Consider the following 14889-nt stretch of genomic DNA (forward strand, 5'->3'; position numbering starts at 1 on the left):
GACCTTTACAGATTTTGGCCTGTACATGTTTTTTGCGTGCATAAATTATTTAGTGGGAACTGTGGATCTATACGCTTATTTGTTTGTTTGTTTTTTGTTTATTTATTTATTAAAAAGAAATTGACTTTGATGATAACCATTGATATTGATTCTAATTATTTGGAGTACAATTAATATTTTGAGTTGCAAAAATAAAAATGAATAAATAATAAATAAAAAAATAGCGCATGAATAAACACGGACTTCTTTTTTATCTAGTGGATATCGGACACATCCTAAATCTAAGGCTGTTCGTGACCAAGCCGTAGGTCTCGGTTTGAAGCCTCTCATTTCTGAGTTTTACTGTCAGTGCGCCCTGGAGCTGGATTGCAGCGTGTCCGCTCGTGCATGAGCTGGTCTGGACGCAGTGGCTCTCTGCGCTCTGTGCAGAGCCTCCGGACGGCGCAGAGGCCAGGTTCGAGCGCTTTGGTCAGTCGGAGCAGACCTGCCTGTATGAAAAGGAGGCAGACCAAAGGCCAGTAAAACTCAGCGCCTTTTGTCTGCTGTTGCTAGGCTCCAGCATGGGAAGAGTGTGGGGGCCGCGCTAATCACCCTAATCACCCTACAGTCCGCCAGAGCCCCCAAACTTTCCAGTTTCAGCGCGCATCTACCTGTTTAGGCTGTTTATTCGCACCGGCACGCCTTGAATACTGTCCGGCCTTTTCATCACAGCCGCTCTGCCTGGACGTCTCTACAGAAATGTGTCATCGTGCCAGACTGAATTAGTGTTATAAAGACAAATCGGTACCACTTTAGTATAAGACTACTCTTATAAAGGGTTTATTAATGGTTTAAAATCATACTTCAGTGATTGTTATATAGGTCATAAATGCCTTAGAATATTAATCAATTACAACACATAAATAGCCAGAGCAGTGCTGACCTGTTGTTTGCCTGATAGTGAAGCCACATTCATTTACACTGTTAAACCTCAGATTTACTGATCTTACTTTGTCTTCTTCGTCAGGCAGCATTAACCCTGTCATCTTCATCAAATATCCATGTTTATCAGATGGAACAGCTCACTTTTGCTCTTTACACTGATGTATTTATGACACCTGATTAATAACTAATAACCACTAATAAAGTATTTTACACCCTTTACAAAGTTACTGCTATTATAAAGTGGTAGTGATGAATCTTCCCCTTAATGCTCTCTCTCTCTCTCTCTCTCTCTCTCTCTCTCTCTCTCTCTGTATGTATATATATATATATATATATATATATATATATATATATATATATATATATATATATATATATATATATATATATATATATGCATACATATATGATGGAAGCTTTCCTTAATATTATTAATGACTTAGTTGAGTTTGTATCTTAACTTGTAAAAAATGTGCTGTTGAATAAAAATATAAAATATTGTGTGTTGTATGTGTTGCTATACATGAATGTTTTATTGCTATACATGAATATTTCGTTTGTCTTGGCTTGATATTTGTGTATTGATCGTTTTCCTTTATTTCTCCTTTTGCATATTTGTTGATTCTTTCGTTGTCGTTCTTTATTATTCCCGCGTTTCTTTCTTGGTGTGTCGTAAACTGTAATTGATGTGTAGCCCGTGTGTTTCAAACCGCTCGTTTCTTACTCAGTTTTGGAAGCTGCGCAGACTCTGAGGCTGAGTGAGGAGTGAGTGGTTGTCTTTAACGAGCAGGTGCGGGTTTCTCAGTTTTGCTCGTGGCCGGTTTTCTCAGCCAGGCTCTCTGTAGGCTGTGCTGCCTGCAGGCCTGCGGTGGTCTGAGTCCTCCTCCCGCTATCATGTAATGGCGCAAGTGCTCGGAGCGCCGAGGACGGTTTTTTTGCACATCATGCATTTTACACGTTGCCTATTATGGCGGATCGTAGCTCATTATCACACAATTGCTCATAAATTAGAGCGAAATTAAAGCGAGCCCGTGTTCTTTTTCATGGTGGAGATAAAATAAAATGCGCTTTTGAGGGCGAGTGAGCTTGCTGTGTGATTTGACTACTTTGCGCAGCTTCCAGCGCCTCACCCACTGATTTTCTGATGAAAGGAGTGCAACGCAGGCGCCGCCGTTTAAGATGTGGGCCGCCGGATGCTGCCCAAATTGGGGGGAAAAGAAGAGAATGGGTGTTCATAAAGGCGACATTTATTCTTTCTTGGTCGTTAAGACTCGTTTTTGCCGTTGGCGCTCATGTGCGGCGCGGTGGAGACGCGTGGGCCCATTGAACCTTTACCTGGCTTCTGTGGTCCGCTTTGCAAGTCCATTTGATACATTTGAAATGCAAATGTCGAAATAATGCGACTGCCCAGATTGTAGGACGTCCACTTAAAGTAGTGCGGTTGCTGGATCGTCTGCATGTGTGATTACATCTGCACTGAAGATGGAAAGGTTGGACAGAATGTGAGGAACTTTGGGCCAGTGGGCAGCGCAGATTGCCCTGGCAGCTTCATGCCCTTCAGAGCTGTGGGCTGCTGATTGATAAAGCCTGCTACGTCTCTCAAGGCGCCAGGTTAAAAGTCAGCGGTCCATTTGTACAATGACTTCGTTTGGGGTCTTCTCGATGTCCTATATATAGATGTCTATAACGCCTGGTGTGTACGACCCATCCATCGGTTCTTGTCCAAATAACTGCAAAACGTATTTTGAGCTTAATATAACCAAAAGGCACAAACATCACTTTTTTCCTTTATATGTGCGTCTAAACGGCACAAAGTAACTTTTTAATGTAATTATATGGGCCTGAGAAGAACCTTTAAAATGCCTAAAGGACAGTAAAAGGCATTGGTCTGGTGTTTATGACCTAACCAACTTATCAGAAGGGGAAAACAATTTTTGCAGTTCTTAGCCTAATTACCACGAAATGTATTTCTTACTTTGTGAAACCCTGAAATGTTTTTGTATACTTATGTGAATTTGAGAAGAAACCTTAAAACAGCTAATAGGCACAAAAGACAATGGCCTGGCATTTACAACCTAACCGTCCTAACCAATCAGAAGGGAGAACGTGTTTTGTGAGTCTTGTCTGAAAAACCATAAAGCGTGCTTATATTTTGAACCTTAAAATGCCTGAAGGGCACAAAGTTACTTTTTAAATCTAATTGTATGGGCTTAGAAAGATGTATTATAAAAGTTTCTTTTTAAATATTTTTATGGCCCTGAGAAGAAACAACAGCATGCCTTAAAGACAGAAGGCATTGGTTTGTGGTTTTTGGTCCTAACCATCCCAACTCATCTGAAGAGAAAAACTATTTTTGCTGTTCTTAGCCTAAATAACCACAAAAGGTGTTCTTACATTTGGAAACCTTTAAAAAAATATCATATAGGCATAAGCACATGTATTTAAAATGCATGAAGGACACAACATTTACTTTTTAATATTTATGTGGGCCTGAGAAGAAACATGAAAATGCCTAAAATGCGCAAAGTAATTGCTCTGGCGTTTTTGACCTAATCCCATCCCAACTCACCAGAAGAGAAAAGCTATTTTTGTGGTTCTTAGTCTAATTACTACGGTTTTTTCTTACTTTTTGAAACCTTAAAACTTAAGTTATATTTGAATATAATTATATGGGCCTAAGAAAAAACATTAAATTGCCTAAAAGGTACAAAAGCAGTGGCCTGGCGTTTACGACCAGGCGTATCAGAAGAGGAGAACAATGTTTGAGTTTCTTGGCAAAACGCACTTCCTGTACTAAAGTGGGCCTGAGGAGAATATTAAACCGCCAGAATGGAGATTTTCTTCATGCTTCTTCTCCTGTCAGACTCAAACTCCACTGCTGTCAGACTTCCCCACTAAATTACATTCACCCTTTCTGACTCGACTGTCAAGTATCTGATGATCTTTGGCACGCGCTTATTACCTCCTCACTCCAGAAGCAGCACGGGCAGGTGCTCCGCTTCACTCGGAGACTCTAGCAGCACGCGCCTTCATTTCCGGAAGGAAAGCTCAAACTCCAGACGCGGTCTGTTCCGCTGTGTTTCTCTCCTTCTTCGTGCCATAAAAGTCAGTGTTGTTTGTGACTCCCTGTGCATTAAAGTTGCAATATTCAGCTCAGTGGCAGGCGAGTGGTCTGAGGGGAGACACATTACGTGCCAAACAGTACCTGTTCTCCTCACTCGCGCCATCAATACACTTCTGCAGGGAGTTTCATCAGGACGTCAGTCCGATACGACGCGTCTCTCCCAAAACAGACTTTTAAAAGACTGTAATCGTGCATTGAATATAAATACTAACGTTTTAGGCGGTTGGGGAAAGTCTCACAATTACTTTTTATCAGTGAACATTTAAAGCCTCACATTTTAAAAACTTAGAATTAATATTTAGACAAATACTTTAGATGCCCACTTGAATGTTTACTTTCATTTCTGATCATACAAATGTATTATTAGTATAAAAGTCCACGCAGCACCAAAAATACCGGCTCTGTGTTATGCGTTCGAGAGGCGCGTGCCTTTGTTTGCGCGCTGAAGTTCTTAATTGTAATATATGCCATCATCTCCTCTAATCCAATTAAACATTTTGTCCCGCGCGCCCTGAACTTTCCGAGCTCCCCCGTTTAAAGCCCCTCACTGCTGCCTAAGAACGAAGAACGGCTAAAGCGCGTTCGAATAATTTCGCCTTTCAGCCGATTATTTATGAAATATTCGCATGATAATAATGCCTGTAAATCGACCTCTCATACTGTGCACGCCGCGAAAGGACGTTTATACTGCGAGTGGGAGCATCTTTAAACAGCAGGGACCGTGATGAAAATGAAATAAAAACAAAAGAACGAATTAAGCTAAAACTCGAATTTGTCCAAAATATGTCTTCAAGCAAAAAAAATAAACATTAAACAGTTTTTAGTGCTCCTCTACTTAAAGCGGTCTAATGTGAGAGGGGCTCAAAATCTCCCCCCGTGCTACTGCAGAGGAGATCGAAGTTTCCAGGCAGAGATTAACTCCACCTGCTTTACAACCAGAAGAAACCTTCATTGCTTGTTTCTGAGAAATTGTTCGATAGAAATTGTCTCCCTGTGCATGGACTTGTGAAACATTAGCTGTTTAATTAGCTGCGTTGGTTTTAAGAGGCAATGAAACGCAGGCTGCAGATTTAAACTGTGGACGTAAACATATTTGCGTGTCTCCTAAAGAACATGTCTGGGTTTCTACAGTAGCCGACCCCCCCCCCTGGCTTTAAAGCAACTCTGGATGCGTGGCACTTAATTAAATTGAATCCACACGGTGTGTGAGGCATGTCATTGGAGAAGCACGCGAGGCAGAGTAAAGGGGGATAGGCCTAATGAACCACCACTTGACCCCGAAAGTTCTCCGCACAGTGTGCAGCAGAGAAGTTTAGGAGCAACTTCATCACTTCACATTAGTTTCCGCAGAACAGCAGCCTGGAAGGCGAGAGCCAATCACAGTCGGCATCTGAAACAAATCCTCCTTTTCGTTCAAACAGTCGAGTATGGTCATCAGATCTGTGTTTTTTATTTATTTATTTATTTATTTTGCTCGGCTGTTTTTTTTTATGTTTATTTTTCTCTTTTAGTTTCAAATCGTCTGTATCTCACGTGCAGCTTTGATATTTAAATGAATAGACTACTAACACGCCAATTAAACGATTTCTTTCCTTTTCTCTTTTTTCTTCTCTCTTTTTCTTTCTTTTTTCCCGTTCGTGTTGTAAAATGGCCTGTTTGAATCGCTTATGCGCTGCTTGATTTGTAACTTTTGTGCGTTTTGTGTAAGATTGTAAAAGCTCTCCGTCTCCCTCAAAAGAATTTCTCACAATCGCCGAACAATCGGGGAGTGGAGCTGAATCTGCTCTGTGAATGGACACGCTGGTTGTTGGTGTCGTAACTTTTTTATGGCTCTTACATCTCCAGCACAGTTCAGCGCTGAAGCGGTCACGGGCTGCTCAAGGGTTTTTTTAAAACCCTGAATTAAAGGGGAACTCCACCGACTTTTCAAAATGTCTGGATAATGAAATGGATAACATGCCAACAAAGTCATTCCGAGTGGTTTGGTGTGAAATGCTCAGGTCTAGAGAAGCTTACCCGGTCAAAATTTTCCACAGTGGAGGTGATAGGAACCAGACGTCCAGCTCTAAAATCTCCTTCACATAAAGTTATCACATGATCTGGTTATGTATACACGGCCTGATGTCTGTGACATTTATGATGGGTTTGTGATGAAGTTTTCCTCTCAAATGTATTTTAATCAATGTATTTTAATCAGTTCTTGGTGGCGGGATATATCGGGGTGTTCTAAGGCGAAATAGTCCCCCAAAACCTGTTTTTTCCGTTATTGATTGACCGCTAATTCAGCATCATCAAAAACTCAGAAGACACCAGTAGATTCACTGGTGGTTTCGGATAGTAAGTAAATGGCTATATTTATGTCATAGACATTGTGATCCCTGGTTCCTATCAGCGCCACTGTAAAGATAACCAGACTCAGTTTCTCTGCAAACAAACCGCTCTGAATGATTCAGAAATGTTTATGTCTCAACCACTGAATTACACAGAAAATCGGTGGAATTCCCTTTTAAACTTTGCACGCGCGCTTTTCCCCATAACAAAGCTTTTATAGACCGTTAACATTAATAGCCGTTCCGCAGACGTGTTTGCGAGGCACGTTAGTGTGTACGTTAGCTACCGCCAGCAGCAGTGGTCTCCCCCGCAGACACCTTGGCGTTTCGTGGCGAAGTGAGCGCGCGCCTCTCTGATCAGCTGTGTGTCGGGCAGGAGGAGGTTCGCGCTGATCTGTCACAGAGAGGGGGTGCTCAGGTAAGGAGCGGCTCCTCTGTGTTACAGGAGCCGGCCTAATGAGCCATCCGCTGGGGGCTGCCCGGCTGGAGAGGTGCCTTAACCCCGTCTCCAGCAGCCTGGAGCCCCCCGGCTCTGCCTGAACGCCCCCTCTGGCAGCGGGCGCAGAGCAGCGCGCACAGGTTGACGACGCTGGTGATGAGCGGACAGTTCAGAAAGAAACAACAGGACTCAGTCTTGTTCCCCTATAGTGCAGTTCAGCTGCCTCAGCATCAGGACCGAACGGCCCCGACAAACCACAGCCTGGTCAGCAGATGATTCCCAAATCCTTTTCAAAAGATCAAAAGAAAACGTAGCATTGTTTCTTCAGCTTGATACATAACGTAATTACAAATTCTGTGCTGTAATATAATCCTAGAGTATATATAAATGATGCAATGACTGGAGAATCAAAGCATTTTAAGTATATATATATATATATATATATATATATATATATATATATATATATATATATATATATATATATATATAATATAACTATATGTATATGTAGGGTATTAATTAGATTAAAACAAAAACTCTGGGACCCCATACAATAAGAAAAAGAAGCCAATCTCAACAGGACATGAGGGGTAAATCTTGCCTGTGGTGGCTGAAGCACAAAGAAGCACTAATGTTTGATGCTATGCTGTGAAAATGTGATTAATGAACCTTTCAGCATTAGTTACTGTGCTTTAGTGACTCATGCTTTATGCTTGATTTGTATTTAATTGATGTACAGTGTCTCATATATTCTGCCTTTTTCACTTTTCCATTATGACTGTATTCCTAATCAGATTGAACACCCTTCTGCTATAAAAAAAAAAAAAGAATGCACACAAGGACTTGTCCAAAGAGGAATTAATAGTTTTAGGGATTATTATATGTGACCAAGATTAATTTGCCCGGTTATTTTAGTGAAACATTCTGTCATTTACCATTGCAAATGTCAAGGAAAGGGCAAAGGTGGCCTTCCCCTAAGAGTTGAGCCTAATTATACAATTTGTCTTGTGCCTGGGACAGAGCACTAAAATCTCCACTGGGACTACTTCTTCACCAGCCCGGTTCCATCATCTGGTTTTCTCACCGCTGCTTTGTATGTGGGCTTATCAAGTAAGTTCATTTATCTATTCTTACCATAACTAGAAATTGGAGATGAGAATAATGGTAGTGGTGTCTAGTCATTTCCAGCTTTGAGGTAGAAGTGGGCTAATACAAGATAAAATAATTTGATTTTAATTTGATAATCAGAGACTGTACTGTTGTTTAATTATCCTGAGGAGGAACAGTTTGGTGAAGAATTTGAGAGTGGGATGTAGTTATATGTCTGAAACAGGTTTAGCACACTGTAAAAACCTATATTTTAGTAGCTATGTGCTAGTTTACTTGTTATTACACAAAGCAGACCAAGCTATCAAAGAACACCAAAAAAGAAATGATCGGCTTGACAGATTTACTAAAAACACACCATAACTGCCATATTAGTGTTTCAATATATTCAACCACTATGGTATATGATGACATGGTATTGAACACTTCAACATAAATGGTTTTAGATATGCTATTTTTTCACTGCTCGATCCATGGCCCCAGCTTCAGTAGAGTGGCAACATGTTTGCTGCTTAGTCAAGCAACATTTTGTGGTTGAGAAATGAATTTGAATGCAAATTTCAGACAGGAGTTGTATAGGGACAAGATGTCCAGTAGAGACAAATCACCATGCCCAGACCTACTGTGTGCATGGGGAAAGCAGATAAAGTATGAAATTGCAACTTTGCAACTTTGATTCAGTCCTGTGGAGATGGTAAAGAAGCACTGCACTAAGGAGATACGGTCTGCAGCACTTGCATTACCTGTTTGAAATGCCCTGGTGCAGGTACGAGAACAAGTCATCAACAGCACAGAGGGACCCTCAGGTCTACAAGGCATAGTTATAGCTGTACAAAGACACGTTTAATGGTTGTTTCAAGGTCAGCTGGGGACAGAGAATGCAGCCTGGGATGTTTAAGAACATCTAGCTACCCTAGCAAAGCTGTAGCGAGGGGGGCACGTGGCCGGTGACGCAACAGGGTCAATTTAGGGGATACTTCTATGCGAGATTATGGGATTAGTGCCCTATTGAAAGGACTAGGGGTTCTAGATATTTAGGGATGGAAGACTGCAAAGTGGCAACGCACATACAGTACAACAAAATAAGCAAACAAACTCGATATAAGAAGCTACAGCGCTGATCAGAGCAATGGCTTCTATGCCTTAACCACATTTTTCTCCTACCTGCTCTTACCTGCTCTGTATCTACTTTCTGATCTCTCTCTCTCTCTCTCTCTCTCACTCACTATCTCTCACTCTGTGCTTTATGGTGGTCCAGCTGTGCAGGAATGATTTCTTCACACTGAATCTTGACCTTTTCCTCTAAGAGAGGTGTTACAGCTGCATTCAGAGGCACTGCTGTGGTGTGCACTATGGATTCTTAGAAAGAGGGTCTTCCACGATCTGTAGCTAAAATGAGCCAATCTTAATGTTTCATGATTCGTTTTGGGGAAGGAAGTGTCTGACTGTTCCGAGTGTATTTTTTTTTCTTGTTTCTTTTTTTATATGTTTTATATGTCCGTGATTAAATGCTGTGGATACTGTATGTTCACGCAGAATTAAACGTACTGGATCTGGTTTTGGTCTGCAGTATTTCCCAACAAATGTTTGCTAATGCATATTTATATGATATGCAGTACTATGCAAAAGTCAGAGACCAACCTTCAATTATTTAATTTCCAAGTTAATGAGGTACAAGTTATTCATTTTTAAACATCAGGGAAAAAAAGCTGAAAACATATGTTTAAGCCTCAACATCTTAATTATTATCTTTTTTCCATATTTGGTGTGTCCACCTTTCACCATTATTACAGCTTTTATTGTTTTCTGGATACTTGCTTTCAGTTTTTCATTTTCTGCTTCTCATGATCTAAGGAAACCCAAACACGTTCAGTGATGTTGAGGTCTGGACTTTGGGGTGGTCAGTCCATTGTTCTGAGAACATCGTCGGCTTCTTTGTTTGATTTGCAAATTTGATTTGATTTTCCTGACAGCTACACATCCTTTCAGACTCATAGTGTTGAGTTGTCCTCTCACAATAGATGGAAGGACAGAAACAACTGTGGATTTTTTCAGATCTGTAGCAACACTGGAGCTTGATTTTCTCCTCTGTTATCTCTATATATTTGAAAATTTGGTTTTGGAAACACAGAATATAAATAAATTATTTGTTTTTGAACATCTTGAAAATGAATAACTTGCACTAAATGGCAGTTTTGGATGAAAAAAAAAAACAAAACAAAACAATTGAATTGACTTTTTCACTGCACTGTACATGATCCAAATATTAAAAAAATGGGCAATGTCTAGATTCTCCTCTAAGGCCAGGTCATATGGATTGCACACAAACCCTATATTGACAGATATTGATAACCTGTACCCTCAAAACCCTCAAAGAGACCAGAGTTATATATCTGTAGAGTACCGTGGTTTCAAACTGCCTAAAATATCCTCATCTCTGGTTCAACCACAGCACACTGGAGATGCAATATGGCTCCTGGAACATGCAACATCTTTTGAAAATGGTGTCCTTTCCAAGGATAAGGCCGCACAAACACTGTCGAGCATTTACCACCTGGATGGAACATGCTTCTATTGGAAGTGCAGCCCTGCATTTAGAGGCTTTTAAGCAGACCCTGTCAAACACAAGGCGAGTGGTGAGGTGCTAGTTCTGCTCCGAGGTTTCGGCCGTATGCTCGGTGTGCTGGATGGGCCAGGTACGAGGGGCTGGCTCCAGTGCTTGCCCGTGGACGACCTTGCTCTCCTCACCCTGTGCTTTGGAAAGCCTCCCAGTCCTGTGGCTCCACATTTGGACGTGCACCAAATTTGGAGGCCCACAGATGTTCCAGGGAGGCCAGATATTATGTCCGCTTTTTTTGTATTTTTACCAGGAGACAAGCGAGATGATTCATATGTTTTTGGTATCAAAGGGCTCAACGCTCAGATGCTTTGGCTGCAGCACTCAAGCCACAGTGCAATTTTCAGAAGACACTAAGATACATGGTTCTATGTGTTAAAAAAGGTGTCAACACTTTTGCTGTAGAATATATTCAGAACACTTTCATTAGGGGTCAGCTCTCAAATGGACTGACATTTCCTTAGTTGTATAGTGCAAGTTCTAAGCCTGTATTCCACCAAACCATCAAGTGACCACTTCCACAGAATGTTTTCAAGCACTGAAGCTGTCAGAAGGATTTTGCAACATATCACTTTAAGCAGTGCCCACACATGCTGCTTAACAAGAAGTAATTACTTGAACTCCCAAGAATATACACAGGTCACTCTTCATAACGTGCATTACACTGTAGAAATAAAGGTTTTGTGCAGGTACATCTTTCATTCATTAATGTACAAACAATTTAAATCATTTAATTCAAAGGTACAACAGTGGTTTTAAGGTCCTGTTGTGAACCCTAAATAAATTTTCCCCATGTAAAAAGAATGTATTTGTACCTTTATATTATCTAATGTTTGAAACAGAACAATAAATTAAAAAGCAAGAGAGGAGAGGAGGTTGGTGGAGTCAGTGTAAATTAGAAAACCTTATTTCAGTGGTTAATGGTACAATTAAGTTCTCTGACTATAGGTACTGAGATGTAGCCTTGATGGTGTCGGCCCAGTGACAAGAGTGGTACCAGTCCAGTGACAGTTTACTACCTTTACTTCTGAGAGTGTAGGACTGAAAAGCTAAAGCACAAGTGATGACAACCTCTAAGTCTTGCATTAGAAAACAGCAGTAATTCAACCTTGTATGCACCATAATGTTCTGTTTAGGCATCAGTCTTTTAATACTTTCTACACTTTCAGAGAAAAAAGGCAGTAAACTGTCACTGGGGCAGTACCCTTTTGCCACTGGGGTGGTACCCTCAAGGTTACATCTATAAGGTTATATCTTTAGTGAGGGACCATAATTGTACCATAATCCATTGAAATGATCTTTTCTAAGTTGTATCAACTACACACACCCTGTCTTGTCTCCAGGCTTTTTATTTTATTGTTTTGTTTTGAAACACTGTGATATGAAATTGTACAAATATGCCATTTCCCCCAGGGAAAATGTTATTTAAAGTGTATAATTGGACCATAAAACCACAGCTGTAGCTTTGAGAGAACATTTAAATGACAGATGTACCTGCACAGAACCTTTATTTCGACAGTGTACAAAAAGTTTTGGACACTTCTAAACATATGACTCAAAGCAGTCGTTTTCCAGCCTGTTGCCTTCATTCTTCAGATTTGGATTGGCGTTATTCGCTGAGAACTTGTCGGACCCTCCAGACATGTTTCCAGTCCTGGTCACACCGAGTACAGTGCATACCTCACTAATGAGAAGCCGCTCTGAAGGGTGCAGGAGCTCAGTAAAGCCTCCTTCGACTAGTCAAAACAGACGAGCTGCGCCGAGTGCGGGAGCGGGACTCTCACCAGGCGAACACTGAGCGCTGGATTTCTGCGTTACGTGCAAGAAGCAAATGAGTTCAGACCAAATGCGAGCGCTCGCTCTACTTTGTCTCTTTTTTTGTTGCGTCCCCAAAAAGCAAACTTTTTTCAGACGTAATTACAACTAAATGATGACGTGCTCACTGAGTAATTGATTTAATGAAGTTCCTATGAAACTATTAAAAGCGAGTATAGGTCAGGCGAGCGGCACCCCGGAGAGCCCTTTGTCAGATGTTTAACTCTACCAATCTTTTCGGAAAGACATCGGGGCTAATAGGTGAACTCTCAGCTGTCTGAATGGGACTCGGCTTCCAGTCCAAAGAGCCGCTCGCCTCCAAACTTTCCCAACAAAGCTCATCTCTGAGTCACCACACGTTCCCCAATGGGACTCGAAGACAGACAGTCAAAAAGTAAAAGTAACCACCTGGATTTTCTAAAGAGAGAAAACAATAATAATGATGATCGTGATAAAGTACTCACTGCGTCATCTGCTGCCTTTAAGTTTTCAGCTCCGACGGGATTTTTTTGGTCTGTTTGTTTGATTAAAGCTCGGACTCGACCAGAGAGATGACATGTAGGCTACAGCTGCAACTGGATCGTGTTTTCTCACTTATTCAGGAAACTTAAGATAGAAGGCAGGTAGGGTGCTTGGAAGAGTTTGGCACTCTGCCTGGATGGGGAATATGTGCCCAGTTTTCTTGCTCTTGCCTTTCGAGAGAGCTCACTACGGAGAAGCAGCACACCAGTCGAATCTCACCGCAACACGTTTCTGAGTCAGAATTATGAAGCACTTTTACACGCAGTTATGAGGCGCTCTTAAACGCTTTGGACAGAAGTACTTATTTACGAAACACGCTCCTGCACGGATCACATGAGAAGGAGCAAAGTTCTGCAACTATGTTCAATTTAACTGGAAATGCGGAAAAATAAAGAGACTGCGTTTTATGTTTCGTTAAACATTTTTATGTGTTTCGGATCTGGGGCTTTAGCAGCGATGGGCTGTGTGCAGTTTTAATTAATATCAGCTTTAGAAGTTGCTCAGTCCCAAAGGGAGCCGCTCATGCAAGACTTCCATGCCCGAAGCGTTTAATAAGATCTTTAACTTGAACGTTTCGGGGTGCAGCGCGCGGGTCCCGCAACCTTTCAAGCTAAAGGCGAGACCTGAAGCACTGTAAAACATTATAAATCATCTAAATGATTATTTTTGTGTTTACCTATATGTTTACGTTACTCACACTAGTACCACTGATTCTTACATGTTTAACATCAGTTCACTTGGATAAGCCCAGAGTCTTCTGCACAAAAAGCTTCCCAGTATTCTGAGCTGTTTTGCTTGTTTCTGGTAATGATGTATGAATATACATTCTCTTTGCAAAATGATGTTTTTTGTGTTGTAATAAACCCTCGTGCTGAATGTGGAGTTTGGATGCGTTTTATTTGTTTTCATACCAGTTTAGCTCACTATGAATACTGACAAAATGGCAAGTATGCATTAAGGGTTTAGAGTCTTCAGGAATGGGATATTCTAGTCTGATTTAAGCCACGTATTCATTGCTGTACGAAACAGTCAATGTAATATAGCGGAGTTGTTTTAATTGATCCCAATACATTACACGAGGAAGAGTGTTTGCTTTAAGTTGACCTCACCAATTCAGCTTGAATGAACAGAGCACTGCCAACTTAATGGACACCGTTTAAAATGATGGGGCAGTTTGAGGTGACCTTACTTAGTGCAGACGCGTGGATGACTGAAAAATAGAAAGTAATCAGAACTCATATATATATGAGTTCTGATTAAGCTTGAACCTGTTTAGTAACCTGTTTTTTTTCGGGGCAATAAGTTTCTCTAAAGAAGTCAACTAAAGTAAAGTAACTATAGCTCATATACAATTATCCAATTATTTAAGCATGAACCTCTTCAGAAACTTTACTTTTTATTTTTTCTAGGCAATTAGTTCGCATGATGTTTTTCAACTCATTTAAGTTTACAGGGGATGTTCTGACACTAAGTGCGCTCTTAAAAATGGTTCTTTTGGTTCCACTGAGAACCTTTTCGTGAAGGAGAACCTTATTAGCATTTTTATAAATAAAATGTGAGCCTAAAGGAACTTTTTTGTTTAAAGAACCTCTACATCACTGAAAGGTTGTAGAAAGAACCAATTTAATGGCAGTACTTTAAACCTTTTTTTAGATACGGTTCTTTAGGGAACCCAAAGCGTTTCTTTTATGGCATTTTTGAGAGTCTTGAAAACCAGGAACAGACGACAAATGAGACCCAAGTGAGGAGACATTTTCGGAGTGTTTCCTCGTTGCAGGGTTTATAGTTGTGGGTGATTTTTAAATATTTCATTTTGTATAAATGCTTTATTTTTAAAGTATTTCTTTGCCATATTGATGATGTGACCGCGCAATGATAAATAACGTTTATGACCCGTTTCAGAGCACAGACTGGGGCAACGGCTCTTAGATTCTTGTTTAGGGGTGGAAAAAAACAGCAAAAAAAACCTCTCCACTTTGAGCCCGCGTTAAATGTAATGAGAAAGTGA

General features: G+C 40.8%; 1 long non-coding RNA gene across 1 annotated transcript in view; it reads right to left on the reverse strand.

Moving 5' to 3' along the window:
• The window catches only part of LOC119263552, a 33198-nt gene extending 20013 nt beyond the window's left edge, over positions 1-13185 (reverse strand). The window contains exon 1 of the long non-coding RNA XR_005130350.1: positions 12824-13185. This is a non-coding gene — a long non-coding RNA (uncharacterized LOC119263552). The remainder of the gene's footprint in view (positions 1-12823) is intronic.
• Between the last annotated feature and the right edge of the window lie 1704 nt (positions 13186-14889).

This window comes from Pygocentrus nattereri, chromosome 6 (genome assembly GCF_015220715.1).
Source record: "Pygocentrus nattereri isolate fPygNat1 chromosome 6, fPygNat1.pri, whole genome shotgun sequence".
In the NCBI taxonomy this organism is placed as follows: domain Eukaryota; kingdom Metazoa; phylum Chordata; class Actinopteri; order Characiformes; family Serrasalmidae; genus Pygocentrus; species Pygocentrus nattereri.